The sequence below is a fragment of the Amblyomma americanum genome, chromosome 10 (genome assembly GCF_052857255.1).
Source record: "Amblyomma americanum isolate KBUSLIRL-KWMA chromosome 10, ASM5285725v1, whole genome shotgun sequence".
Taxonomy (NCBI): domain Eukaryota; kingdom Metazoa; phylum Arthropoda; class Arachnida; order Ixodida; family Ixodidae; genus Amblyomma; species Amblyomma americanum.
In genome coordinates this window covers 88,410,507-88,424,229 of record NC_135506.1, presented here as the reverse complement: position 1 = coordinate 88,424,229, position 13,723 = coordinate 88,410,507, and the positions used below count along the sequence as shown (strand labels likewise).

Here is a 13,723-nt window from a genome sequence, read left to right as displayed (position 1 = left end):
GGTACCTCCTTGGTGGTGAATGTGAGCATGATGGTCTTGCTCTGTCCTAGTCGTCTGATCTCCAGCACCTTGGGGTTCTCCTCATGTTCTGCTATCCCCTGCTTGATCTTTTGCAGTGAGGTCGTGAGTCCTATTCCGTGGATGACTCCTCTCGAGAAGTCGTCGGGTACTGCCAGGTGAACGGTCACCTCGTGCATTTTCCCTTCAATGGCCAGATGTGTGAGGCGTAGGAGCTTGTCTCTTGCCTCCGTGCTGGGCGTGAAGAAGACCAAAATGCCTTGCTTCTCGTTCTTGACGAGCTGACACGCTTTGTTCCATTCAATCTTCGCACTTACATGTATGGCTTCGGTCAGGGTTGGTCCATCGTACTGTTTGACTACCATGCATCCCTTGGCGCGGAAAATTATTCTCCAGCCATTCTCGGGAAGCTTGACTTGGTTCGCGGCGATCGATTTCTCCGCTTGCTGTTTGACGTTGCGTTTCGCTTATGGTGATGGGGTGTCTATCAATTTCATTTCTTCTGAGACGAGCTTGGTTTTCCGTGCCCATTTCTCCTCGAGGTTGCATTTGTTGAGTACAGTGATCCAATCTGGGGCGTCCAGCTCGCCCTTTTCGGCGCTGCGACCTTCCACGGCGATATTCATACCTCCTGTTGGCTGCCGCACAGCTGACGCGGCGGCACCGGGGGCTTCGGTAAGCCTTAGCCCTCGTTAGGCCTAGTGGCCGGCGTCCGGGTTAGCGCGTCGGCACACGGCTGGCAGACGTTTGGTTCTAAAATGGCGAAAAATCCACTTACGGAAAAAACGCTGGTGTCCGCAGAGTCCTCTCAACTTCCGATTGGCGATTTTAACCAGCTCTGGTCGATCCGACAACATTTGCCGCTAGAAATCACTGCAGGAAGACAGAGCCGACGCGACATACGTCCGCTCGCCACGGCCCCCTAGCGGCCGATCTCTCATATTGAAGTAAAGGAAAGAAAGAAACCGGGCTCGGATGGCCTCGCATTGGGGAATCACGAAAGAGCACATGTACTCATTCAGCGAGCTGACGCAGGCCTACAGAGCCTCGCGCCAGCTCCGCCCCCCCGCCCCATACCCTGTCAGGACAACAAACAAGCAACACTATGGCGCATACCAGAGACAACACTCTCCCCTTACCCTATGCACTGCCATCATCCCTTATTTCCCACTTCTCTAAAAGGCCTACAGAATATCAGGACCTGGGAGGACTGGGAGACCCTGTTGCGTTCGGAGGACCGGGCAGTGCGGCCAGGGTTATGGACGTTAGGAACGTAAGCACTTGAATGCAGCGAGGTTGCGGGGACACAGGAGTGTGCCGTGAGTCTTTAATAACAAAGTTTTAAGAGCGTTAGCTCCTACTCAACACGTTTCGAGATTTCAGCAACTCGAAAACAGCATATCTCGCATGGATACTTGTAGCGCCATCTACAATAACATTGGAGGAACAACCACCTTCCGCGTGCCAATTATGGCGTCTGAGTGCAATATGGTGGATAGGGGTGGAACTATGTGAGAAGGACGTCAGAAGACGAAATGGCTGCATAGTTTCGGTTCCTCGAATCCAAGATGGCAGCCATTAAAACTAGTTGTGCCTTTCAATTCCTTTCCGCAATCACCCCCCAAAAATATCCTAAAACGGGAGGAAAACTCTCTGGTTACGGGACCGCTATATGTGTATACATTCGTTCCGCTATATATATTGTTACGTGCTTTGCACGCACGGGGGTTTATTCAAAGAGGGGACCGGTCGAAGCAGGATGGAAGCAGGAAGCCTAGCAGCGTCCTTCCGCTCTCTCTTTTTCTTCCTCTTTCTCCGCGGGTCAGTCCTTCATCTTCTGCTTCTTCCGTCGAGGTTCTGTGGAAGCACGTTACATTTCCCTCCTCGCAGACGATGCCCGTCGGGCGAGTTAAACAGACCGTCTGGGATGGAATCGCTTGAGGCGGGCTACATGCACCACCTGAGATTGGCGTGACCGTCGACCACTAGCAGTTAGTCGTGCTATAACGTAATTAACGTCACTTATGCACTCCAACACAACAAATGGTCCAGTGTAGTGGGATAGCAGTTTCTGACACAGACCACGCTTGCGTAGAGGGGTCCACAACCACACAATGTCACCAGGAACATAAGAAACTTCTTGGTGTTGGACGTCGTAGCGGTTCTTGGAACGCTCTTGCGAAGATAAAATTCGAACGCGGGCAAGCTGGCGAGCTTCTTCAGCTCTGCAGAGTGTGGTCGCAAGAGAAGGTTCATCGTGGATGAAAAATGGTAGCATGGTGTCAAGGCCGCAGCGAGGCGAGCGAGCATAGAGCAGGTAAAAGGGGCTGTAGCCAGTTGTCTCATGTTGCGCGGTGTTGTACGCATGAGTGATGAACGGGAGTACGCCATCCCAGTCCTTATGATCTGCAGCGACGTACATGGCAAGCATGGTGGTGAGCGTACGATTAGTGCGTTCTACCACACCGTTCGTTTGGGGATGATATGGCGTGGAGCGGCGAAAACTGCAGCTGCTGAGGCGGAGAAGTTCTTCAACAACGTTCGCTGTAAATTGACGTCCACGGTCGCTAATGAGAACTGCAGGAGGGCCGTGCCGAAGAATGACGAATCGAAGTAAGAAGTTAGATACTTCAGACGCAGTAGCAACTGGTATCGCGGCTGTCTCACAATAACGGGTTAAGTGGTCTACGCACACAAGAATCCATCGATTTCCTTTAGAGGATCGTGGGAAAGGTCCAAGGAGGTCAATGCCAACTTGCTCAAACGGGGCTGTTGGAGGTGTGATTGGCCGCAATTTGCCCGGTGGACTTGAAGTCGGCAGCTTAAAGCGCTGGCATTGCACACAGCTGGCTACATAGTGCTGGATGGTTGAACGCATGTTAGGCCAGTAAAATCGTTGTTGTGTGCGGTGGAGTGTGCGTGTCACTCCCAAGTGCCCAGACGTGGCGTCGTCGTGCATCATTTCAAGAACTGTGATGCGTAGGCTTTCGGGCACGACAAGAAGCATGCGTGCTCCTCCAGAAGCGAAATTCTTCTTATAAAGCAAACCGTCGCGAATGCAAAAAGTATTCTTTACAGAATCTTGAGCGGCATCAAACAAAGAGGTTAATGTTTGGTCCTTGCGTTGCTCAGTTCGAAAAACTTGAAGATCGGGGAAGGCTTGTGAAAGTGACGACAAGTATTCATCAAAGTTGTCTGCGTCGTCCTCAGTCGTTAGAAGCGGCAAACGGGAAAGACAATCGGCATCTGAGTGTTTACGGCCGCTTTTATGCACAACAGTGAAATTAAATTCTTGTAGGCGCAAAGCCCATCGAGCAAGCCGGCCACAGGGGTCACGAAGACTCACTAACCAGCAAAGCGAGTGGTGGTCGGTCACGACGGTGAAAGCATTCCCGTACAGATAGGAGCGGAAGCGCTGTACAGCGAAAACAACGGCGAGACATTCTTGCTCAGTAACCGTGTAATTTCTTTCGCTCTTACTCAACGAACGGCTGGCATATGCTACCACGTGCTGATCGTGACCATGGCGTTGTATAAGTACAGCGCCGATACCGATACCACTTGCATCAGTGTGCACTTCAATTGGTGCAGATGGGCAGAAGTGGCGTAGGATGGGGCCCGAGGTCAAAAGAAATTTCAGATGCCGGAAAGCTGCGTCACATTCGCTGGTCCAATTGAACGGTGCATCTTTATGCAGCAAACACGTGAGTGGGTAAGCGATGTCCGCAAACCTAGCTATAAAGCGTCGAAAGTACGAGCAGAGCCCTAAAAAACTCTGCAGCTCTTTCACTGATTGAGGCACCGTAAAACTTTTGACAGCTTCAATTTTCTTTGGATCTGGTCGAACACCTTCTTTATCAACTAAATGACCAAGAACAATTGTTTCACGGTTCCCAAAATGACATTTCTTGGAATTGAGGATAAGGCCAGCTCGTTCCATGCAATCAAGCACAATATCCAGACGGCGGTTGTGCTCACTAAACGTTTTGCCAAAAATTACAACGTCGTCCAGATAACATAAACAAATTTGCCACTTGAGGCCACGCAGGATTGTATCCATGAACCGCTCGAATGTTGCAGGTGCATTACATAATCCGAAAGGCATAACGTTGAACTCGTAAAGTCCGTCTGGTGTAATGAATGCCGTTTTTTCTCTATCTGCAGCGTGCACGGGGATTTGCCAGTAGCCGGATCTCAAATCAATAGAAGAAAAGTATGAAGCGGAGTGCAGACAATCAATTGCGTCATCTATACGTGGAAGCGGGTAGACGTCCTTCTTCGTGGCTGTATTTAAGCGACGGTAGTCAACACAGAACCTCCATGTGCCATCTTTTTTCTTAACAAGGATAACTGGAGCCGCCCAAGGACTGGAGGATTCTCGAATTATGCCTCGCTTTAGCATCTCTTGAACTTGGTCATCTATTAACTTACGTTCAGTGGCTGAGACTCGATAGGGCTTCTGGCGTATAGGAGGTGCGGAGCCGGTGTTGATCGTGTGATGAATACGACTGGTAGGCGGTGGTGTTGAATCGTCTTTGGCAAAGTCGAACACGAACACGTGTTTCAGAAGGAGTTCCACTAGAGTGCGACGCTCGGTTGGGGAAAGAGCCTGATTAATCATAGCCTTAACTTGGGTCTCCATATCTCTTTTCACGTGCTGCTCACTGACAGAGTTGGTTAACGCCGCGACGAAACCTGACACACCTTCCTCGAAACGGGCGAGTTTGAGGCCCCGGGGCAACACAGCTGGCTCTTCAGAGTGGTTCACTGTCCACAGCTCGGTACGGCCTCTCACCACGGGAACGACGCAACGAGGCACGACGATACTCTTCTTAGAGCAGGCGAGTGTCGTAGGCTCTACCACAGCTTCAAAAGATTCGCACTGATTGTGAATAGAGGAAACCCGCACGAATGCTGCAGAGAAAGCTGGTACAATAGTATCTTCTTCCACCGCAAATGCTCCAAAATCCGGTGTCGAGTTATCCACAAGAGCTGAAAGTAACGAAGAATTCAAAGCAACTTCTCCCGTACGACAGTCTAAAGTTGCACCACACTCTTGCAGAAAATCAATCCCAAGAATCACATCATGCGTTGACCGTGGTAGCACTGCGAATTCTGTTCTAAACGTTAGACCACCAATAACAACATCCGAAGCACACACACCAAGTGGAACCAAAGGTTCACCACCGACACCACGGAATAACGCTGCACGGTCACCACTAAACATCACTTTCCTACCTAAACGATTCTTAAACCTCAAACTCATAACGGATACGGTAGCACCAGTGTCCACAAGAGCCATTGTTTTCACACCATCAATAAACACTTCCAGTTTGTTCTTCAACATAAACACGGGCAGAGGTAGATTGGACGTCATCGACTCGCCGGCGGCCTCACCTCCATCGGCCGCGCCTCCTAGTTTCCCGGAGGCGGAGGGGATGCACGACGTCGAGGAGAAGGTGACCGCCGTTGGCGCTGAGGTGGCGGCGTCACACTGCGGTCAGATGCGGGTGATGAACTCCGCAAATTGCTCGGACGGTACGGGTCCCAAGCGGACGTTGGGGGTCTCTGCTGCGCGGTGTGCAGTTGCCCGTAAGTATTCGCCGGGGGTTGGCAGTCTTGAGAAGTTGGGAAACGACGGCGGCAATATCTAGCGATATGCCCTGCAATGCCACACCGGTAGCACAAAGGTTGAGAGCGCCAGCGACCGCCATAAGAGTCCTGGCGAACAAAGTCGCGACGTTGGCTGAAGCCAGGATCTCGCTGCTGACGAACCACGTCTTCTGGGTAGGTGGGCCTCCTTTCTGTCGGCTGGTGGCGATAACGTTGGGCAATGTTCCGATCGTCCATGGGCAAAGTGCCGTTGGGTGGAGCCCACGGAGTCGACAGGGCGGCAACATCTTCCTCCGGTGCAGAACTGTGCCGCAGATATTGTGTGTGGCAGAAGGTATCCCGGGATCTGGACAATTCCTCGCGCACAATCTCTCGAATCATATCAGCCATAGAATTTGGAGGACTGGCTTCAACACTGGCTATAGAGGTGACATTGGCCAATCTTCCGAATTTAGGGGTGATTCGACGCAGCTTAAGAGCTTCAAATGTTCTGCAATGTTCTATAACGTCAGCGGTGGTGCTCAGGCTCTCTTTGCTAATCAGGAAATTGTAAACATCTTCCGCAATTCCTTTTAGAAGGTGGCCGACTTTGTCTTCTTCAAGCATTCTGGAGTTAACTAGCTTGCATAACTTTAAGATGGCTTCGATATATGCCGTGCAAGTTTCTCCGGGTACTTGCGCGCGGTGAAGCAATGTCTGTTCCGCACGCTTCTTCTTTGCCGATTCATCCCCAAAATTTTTCTTTATCTCGGTCGTAAAGGTAGCCCATGAACTCAGTGTATCCTCATGATTGTCGAACCAGTCAAGGGCAGTGGCGGCAAGGAAAAACACAACGTTAGCCAGTTTAGTAGCAGCGTTCCATCGATTGTATTTGCTCACCCGCTCGTAGTGTTTCAGCCACTCGTCAACGTCCTCTTCAGGTTTTCCAAAAAATGTGCGGGGCTCTCGATAATGTGGCCAGTTGTTCGCTGTGGATAGCCCGGGTTGCTCAGCATTGTCGTCTCCAGGCATGTCCGATGGCAGTGGTGGAAAGCCTGCGAGTCTACGGCTCCTTCGGTAGATGGAATGCTCCGTGGTCGATACCCGGCACCTCTCACCAACCTGTTACGTGCTTTGCACGCACGGGGGTTTATTCAAAGAGGGGACCGGTCGAAGCAGGATGGAAGCAGGAAGCCTAGCAGCGTCCTTCCGCTCTCTCTTTTTCTTCCTCTTTCTCCGCGGGTCAGTCCTTCATCTTCTGCTTCTTCCGTCGAGGTTCTGTGGAAGCACGTTACAATATATATATATATATATATATATATATATATATATATATATATATATATATATATATATATATATATATATATATATATATATATATATATATATATATATATATATATATATATATATATATATATATATATATATTTGCAGACAAGGCAAATGAAATGAGGGGCTCGTTTGACAAACATATGAAGGAAGCCAACAGTCAGGAAACCAAGGTGCACAGGGGAATGTTTCTATTTTTTGTAATGTGTAGTGGCAATGAGTTAGTTTATACAAAATTACTTATAAAGCAGCAGAAAAAACAACCATGCCGCCGGTGGGATCCGAACCCACGACCTCCGAATATCGCGAACTTTGGTGAGCCTCTGTGCATTCCTCGAACACACGGGCTTGACGTCCCGTCTGTTCTCCGTCAGGTAGTTGCACGCAGTGACAGAACGCTCCGCGAGTTCTACCTTGAACGATTAATAACTGGACGCCCCACTCCAGTTGTAACCAACACAGTGCTGTGCGCGTGTGTGATTTAATTCCTCTAAAATGAACTAATCACGCGCACAACCTGGACACATTCCTCATTGCATAAATAGTTTGTACATATTACTTCTCCCGCTATCTTCTCTTCCTGCCCCTCACCTCTTTCATTTCATTTCTTCATTCTGCCTGCTGTCCTTTATTTCCGCTGCCCCAGCTCAGGTGCCTCAGAATCGATGGCAGATGCCGGGGCTAGCAAAAATATTTTCCTTCCTTTTTATTATTATTTTTAATAAAACCACTACCGCCACCACCCACGAACGCAGCAGATTTGACAGCTGTTGCCGTAGCTCAGTTGGTAGAGCACCGAATGCGATATTCGGAGGTCATGGGTTCGGATCCCACCGGTGGCACGGCTGTTTTTCTGCTGCTTTATAAGTAATTTTCATTAAACTTATTCACTGGCACTAACATTAAAGAAATAAACATTTCCCTGTGCACCAACCTCAAGGGGCACCCATCCGGGAGCAGTTGTGTAGCGAATTTTGTAGGCAAATAAAACCCTATGAGCTGGGGTATAGAAATAAAACCACAATTAAATTATAGGCACACACTCTATACATGAAATTACTAATTGACACTTTATTATATCGCGCCGAAAGCCGAATTCTAGGCACACCTTGACCCCCCAAACGAAGAAAGTCCCGTTCGGGACTTATCTTAAGGGGGTGAAACTGGGCAACAATGCGTGTTCTTTTTCGTTTTCTTTGTCTAGTAAACCAAACAGCTATCGCTGGTTACTTCTGTAGTATGATCAAGTACGCGCGATATGTTATCAAGCGCGCAGACTAGTGTATAGCAGGAGCAAAGACCGTTTCACGCGTGCTGCTTATCATTGCCAGTCCTGTGACATTTGCTGTTTTTATAAAGCCAGCAACATCCAGCAATAAAAGTTCTTTCTACTGCCACTACCCACCGGCTACGTTCCGTTACTTCAGTGGCAACGAGGATGAGATATCTGCACGATGACAGCCAGGCCACCCGAATTCGATGATACGACCGTTAGCTAGAGCAGTTACCGTGCTCGTTTGGAGGCCTTTTTTGAGGGCCACGGCATCAATGATCCGGGCAGAAAGCGTGCGCTTCTAGTTTCGGCCCTGAGCGACAACGTGGTTCGCGTGCTTCAAGGCCAGTGCCAGTCGGAATCGGTGGACAGCTTGAGCTACGAGGTCGTCATACAGCACCTGGACAACCACTTCGACCCACAAGCCAATGAGATTGCAGCAAGCTACGCTTTCTTGATGCGGAACCAAGCGGAAGGCGAATAGGTACGGGACTATATCAACGACCTGAGACGTGTCGCAAAGGACTGCAGTTTCCAGAAGTTTTTGGACCGCAAGCTGCGGGATCAGATTTTCTGCGGAATCCGTGATGAACAAGCTGGACGACACATGTCGCAACAGAAGTTAAGCCTGGCGGAGGCAAAAGCGTTTGCTCTAGCAGCGGAAGCAGCAGAAAACGAATGTCCGGGCAATGCAAGAGAGGAGCTTCAACGACAACGGTGCTGCCAACTTCGAACAGAATCACAGGAGGAATCAGCAGAAGTCCGTACGCGGGCATGGATCCATGACAGAGTCCTCTCAGTGCGGAAGGTGTGGCTCGAACCATGCTTCGGAAGGGTGCAGACAGAAGAAAGCGACGTGTCACAAGTGCGGCCGGAAGGGTCACCTGGCAAGGATGTGTTCCAGCGGTCGCGCTACGCCCTCAGGAACTTACGCGGTGAAGGAGCTAGACGGCAGTGACAGAAGTGGCGAGGAAACGCTCTACGCTTTGGAGGCTCACAGCTACACTAGGAACTTGTCCGCACGGCCATTTGAAAGGGATTTCATCTGGGAAGGCCGGAACCTGCGCATGCTGGTAGATACAGGGTCCACTATCAGCGTCATTCCAAGAAAGGTATTCGAGAATAACCGCGAATGGTGGCCGCCACTGGAGTAGACTTCACTGCGCCTGACGTGCTCCCTGGGGCCGCTGCCGGTCCTTGGCCGAGTAGCCATGAAAGTCGAATGTGGTAGCATGCATGTGGACAGCTCGCTGGTTGTAGTGGATTGCAACGGGCCTCTTTTGTGCGGCCAGAACACCATCCAAGCCTTCCGGGGGGCTGGCATAGCACTACTGGAAGAATGCACGTCGCATAACGTGCATGCCATACACGGTGACGCCACGACAGCGAAACTTTTGATTGAGTTTCCAGAAGTTTTCGAGCAGAGTTTGGGTTGCTGTAAGGGGCCACCCGTGAAACTACCTAAAAAAGATGCCGCTCTACCACGCTTCCCTCAAGGCTCGACCGGTGCCATACGCGCTTCGAGAAAAGGTGTCTGCTGAAATCGACCGCCAAGTCAAGGAAGGAGTGCTTTCACCAATGAGTTTCCGAGTGGGCTACGCCCGTCGTGCCCGTAGTGAAGCGAAACGGGGATATTAGGCTGTGTGGAGACTTCAAGTTATCCGTGAATTCGGCGACACATCTGGAACAGTATCCGTTGCCAAAAATTGAGGACATCTTCGCATCTCTGTACGGGGGTGGTCACTACTTTGGATTTACGACACGCATATAATCAACTTCCACTGGACGACGAAGCACGAAAAATGGCCGTGTTGAACACACACAAAGGGTTCTTTGCAAACAACCGCCTCGCATTCGGCATCGTATCGGCTCCAGCTTTGCCCAGCGCTGCCTCGAATCCGTTCTGCAAGGTCTTCCTCGCGTCTAGGTGTACTTGGACGACATCATTATTGCTGAAAAGGAGAACGACGACTCAACTCTCCGGCAAGCCTTCGAGCGGTTGCGCGACAACAGACTGAAGTTGAACCTTGACAAATGGAGGTTCCGCGCGAAGCAAGTGACGTTCTTGGGCCATAAGATCGACGCAACTGGCTTACACCCCTTTCAGAATATGAAAGCCATCACCGCCGCACCAAGACCGGAGACGGTGAGCCAGCTAAAATCCGTTTTGGGATTGACCACATATTACGCTGTTTTTGCCGAACCTTGCCACAACGTTGGCTCCACTCTATAGGTGGTTGGCGAAACGAGCGCGATGGCAATGGACAGCCGAGCACGAAAAAGCCTCTCAGGCAGCCAAGTGCGTTATGGGGGAAGCGGAACTTCTTGTCCACTACGACCCCTAAAAGCCGTTGCTGCTTGAATGCGACGCTTCGCCAGTGGGGGTTGGCGCGGTGCTGTCACACCGAATCGGAAACAGGGACCACCGCATATCGTTCCGTTCGAGAACTCTGACGCCGGCTGAGCGGAATTATTCGCAACTAGAAAAAGAAGCGTTGGCCTTGGTGTTCGGCGTTACCAAGTTTTGAGATTACTTTTTGGCGAACCATTTCACTCTCGTGACGTGTCTCAAGCCACTGACCGGGCTTTTTCACCCGTAGCGGCCAATTCCGCACATGGCCGCGGGAAGAATCCTACGGTGGGCACTGCTACTGTCGGCTTACCATTATGACCTAGAGTGCCGCCCAGGACACCTAAATGCTAACGCAGACGCGCTCAGTCGCCTACCTTTGCCGGGCTTGGGTGAACGAAAAGGGCAAGAACCCATGGAATACGGGCTTTATACGCGGGGCCTAAATTCCATGGCCCTTTCCGCTCGGCAACTAGCGGACCTAAGCCGCTCGGACGATACGCTTCAGCGGATCAGGGGGTGGCTCTCACGCGGCTGGCCACGGCACTTATCGGCAGCACAGCAACACCTGATACCGTACTTTTCTCGCGTAACGAGCTCGCCGTCAACCACGATCTGATATACTGGGGCCGTCGAGTAGTGTTGCTGGAGGCGGCGCAGCGATGCATGCTAAAGGAACTGCACGGCAGTCAGCCCGGTATCACAGCCATGAAGAGCACAGCTCAAGCGTTATTTTGGTATCGTGAACTAGGTAGGGACATCGAAGTGTTGGTTCAAAGTTGCCCTCCATGTATCCAATCCTGGCCCATGCCGGCTGCTGAAGTTCCGTCTCCATCGCCGGCGAGCGACAAACCATAGTACAGGTTGCATATGAATTTTACAGGCCGCATCAATGGCTACCTAATTTTCGTTTTGGTTGACGCCGAGACAAAGTGGATGAAGGCCATACTTTTGAAGACCGCCACAGCAGAGACCACCATTCAAGTACTTCAGGGGATTTTCGCACGGTTTGGCCTACCATACTGCTTGGTATCGAATAACGGACCACAGTTTGCAAATACCACCATGTCTAGTTTCTTGCAGGAAAGCCATGTGAAACACGTCCGAACAGCCCTATACCATCCTCAGTCAATGGGTTGGCGTGCGGGCCATGCGGACGGTAAAGGAAGGGCTTCGAAAGAATTCAGCAGGTACATTGCAAGAACGACTAATCAAGTTTTTATTCATTTATATAACGACACCTTTGGAAGGAGGGAAATCGCCAGCGGAACTGCTGTTGGGTTTCTGTCCCCGAACCAGGCTGACAGCTTCACTCACGGACATCAAGGTCACATAAAATTATTGCGGTGAACCTGTTCCAGCATCGACAAAATCACCAACATTGTTCCAACCGGGAGAGCCTGTATGGTCATTCCAGTTTCGGTCTGCTCGGAACTAGATGCCTGCGACTGTAGTGTCCACGACGGGAGCACGCAAGGTTACTCTGGAAACACCGGAGGGATCGCAGCGGCGCTACGTGGACCAACTCGGGTCACGGCTCGACGTGGGGTCGTCACCTAGCAAACCGGTCACAGTCCGGACCCACGACGCAGCTCAAAGTAGCTCTGAGCAGGCAGAAGATCAAGGCATGGGAAGTCCGCTCTCAAGCCGAAGATCAACCACCACCACGTCGCTCGACTCGCCTACGGAAGCCACCAGATCGTCTCACATACTCCAGCTTAGGTGGAAGAGATATAATATTATCAAGTACGCGCGGTATGTTATCAAGCGCGCAGGCTGATGTATAGCAGGAGCAAATACTGTTTCACACGTGCCGCTTATCATTGCCAGTCATGTGACCTTTGCTGTCTTTATAAAGCCAGCAACACACAGCAATAAACGTTCTTTATTCTGCCTCTACCCACCGGCTACGTTCCGTTACTTCAACTTCAACGTCTTAGAGACGGTGGCGGCCTTTTCTTAGAGCGAAAGGTTTGCTGGCCTCGAACTTGCGATTTCGCCGTGGCAGTGCTCCGAGGAGCACATGACGTCACAACGCGCGCCTCGCCGTGGAGCCGAACCGGTCTAGCCGGGCTGGCGGCGGCTGGCGCACTCGGCGCGAAATAGAGGCACGCTCCAAGTCTCCGCCAATGCGGTCAGAGTGTACCGAAGCCGCCGAACGCGTCGGCGGTCCAGCGTAGTTGGAGTATAGAGGGTCTCGCTTTGGCCGACATGACGTCGCCTGGCAGTGCGAGCCTTACGCCGGAGTATAAACGCGCTTTAACAGAGCTTGCGCTTAACCGCTAACCAACGTATTCGGTGGTGGCATCTATGGGAGCCACTGAACCCACCCCCCCCCCCCCCCCCCGCACACTCACTGATTAAAAAACTGTGCCGAGGCTCGTAATCGAACCAGGGCCTTTGGCGATTGAGGCGGAGACGCTACCATTCCGTCATGACGACTCAAGCTTCAACCATGAATAAAGCGCATCTCGTGAATGAACTCTTCCGATGCAGAAGTTCCGCGCTTTCGCTACGCATATCCTGGCCTAACAGAGCTAGTCCATCAGCAATTTTTTTCTTTCACCACCATCGAGGCGCGGCCGCCGCGGCCGGGTTCGGGCCCGGTTACACCAGCTTGGTGGACGGGCGCCCTGGCCACTGAGTCACCGCGGCGGGTCCTGATGTCAGTGCTCGTTTAAGATCTTCAGGCGGTCGAAAATATTCCGGAGCCCTCCATTACGGCACCTCTTTCTTCCTTCTTTCGTTCCCTCCTTGGTCCCCTCCATAACGGCGCGGTTCGGGTGTCCGCCGGGATGTAGGGGGTACTACGCCGTTCCCTTTTCCTCAAAAACAATTTTCCAGAAAGAGAGAGAACAAGAGCACAACTTTATTGGTCACTTGAGGGTTGGGAGTTACGGCAGGTGGGCTGAGAGTGGCCCCCAGGTGGGGGCCACGTCTTCAGCCCACGGGACGAGCGCGAGTTGTGTCTTCTTGTCTCGTCTTGCAAGAAGTTGGGTCCAACCCTCCAAGGAGGGAGCTGGCAGTAAAGTTCTTGGGGGCGGGTTACCCTCGCAACCCCAGAGAATGTGTGCCTGAGTGGCAAATAATCCGTGGTCGTAATTAGGACAGACGGGGTCATATTCCCCGTCAGTGATGAGGTACAGTCTAGAATG

At 51.4% G+C, this 13,723-nt stretch overlaps 1 pseudogene; it reads left to right on the top strand.

Annotated features, from left to right (window-relative positions):
• The first annotated feature begins 10,020 nt into the window (after positions 1-10,020).
• On the top strand, positions 10,021-12,348 carry LOC144108533 (uncharacterized; annotated as a pseudogene).
• Positions 12,349-13,723: the final 1,375 nt, after the last annotated feature.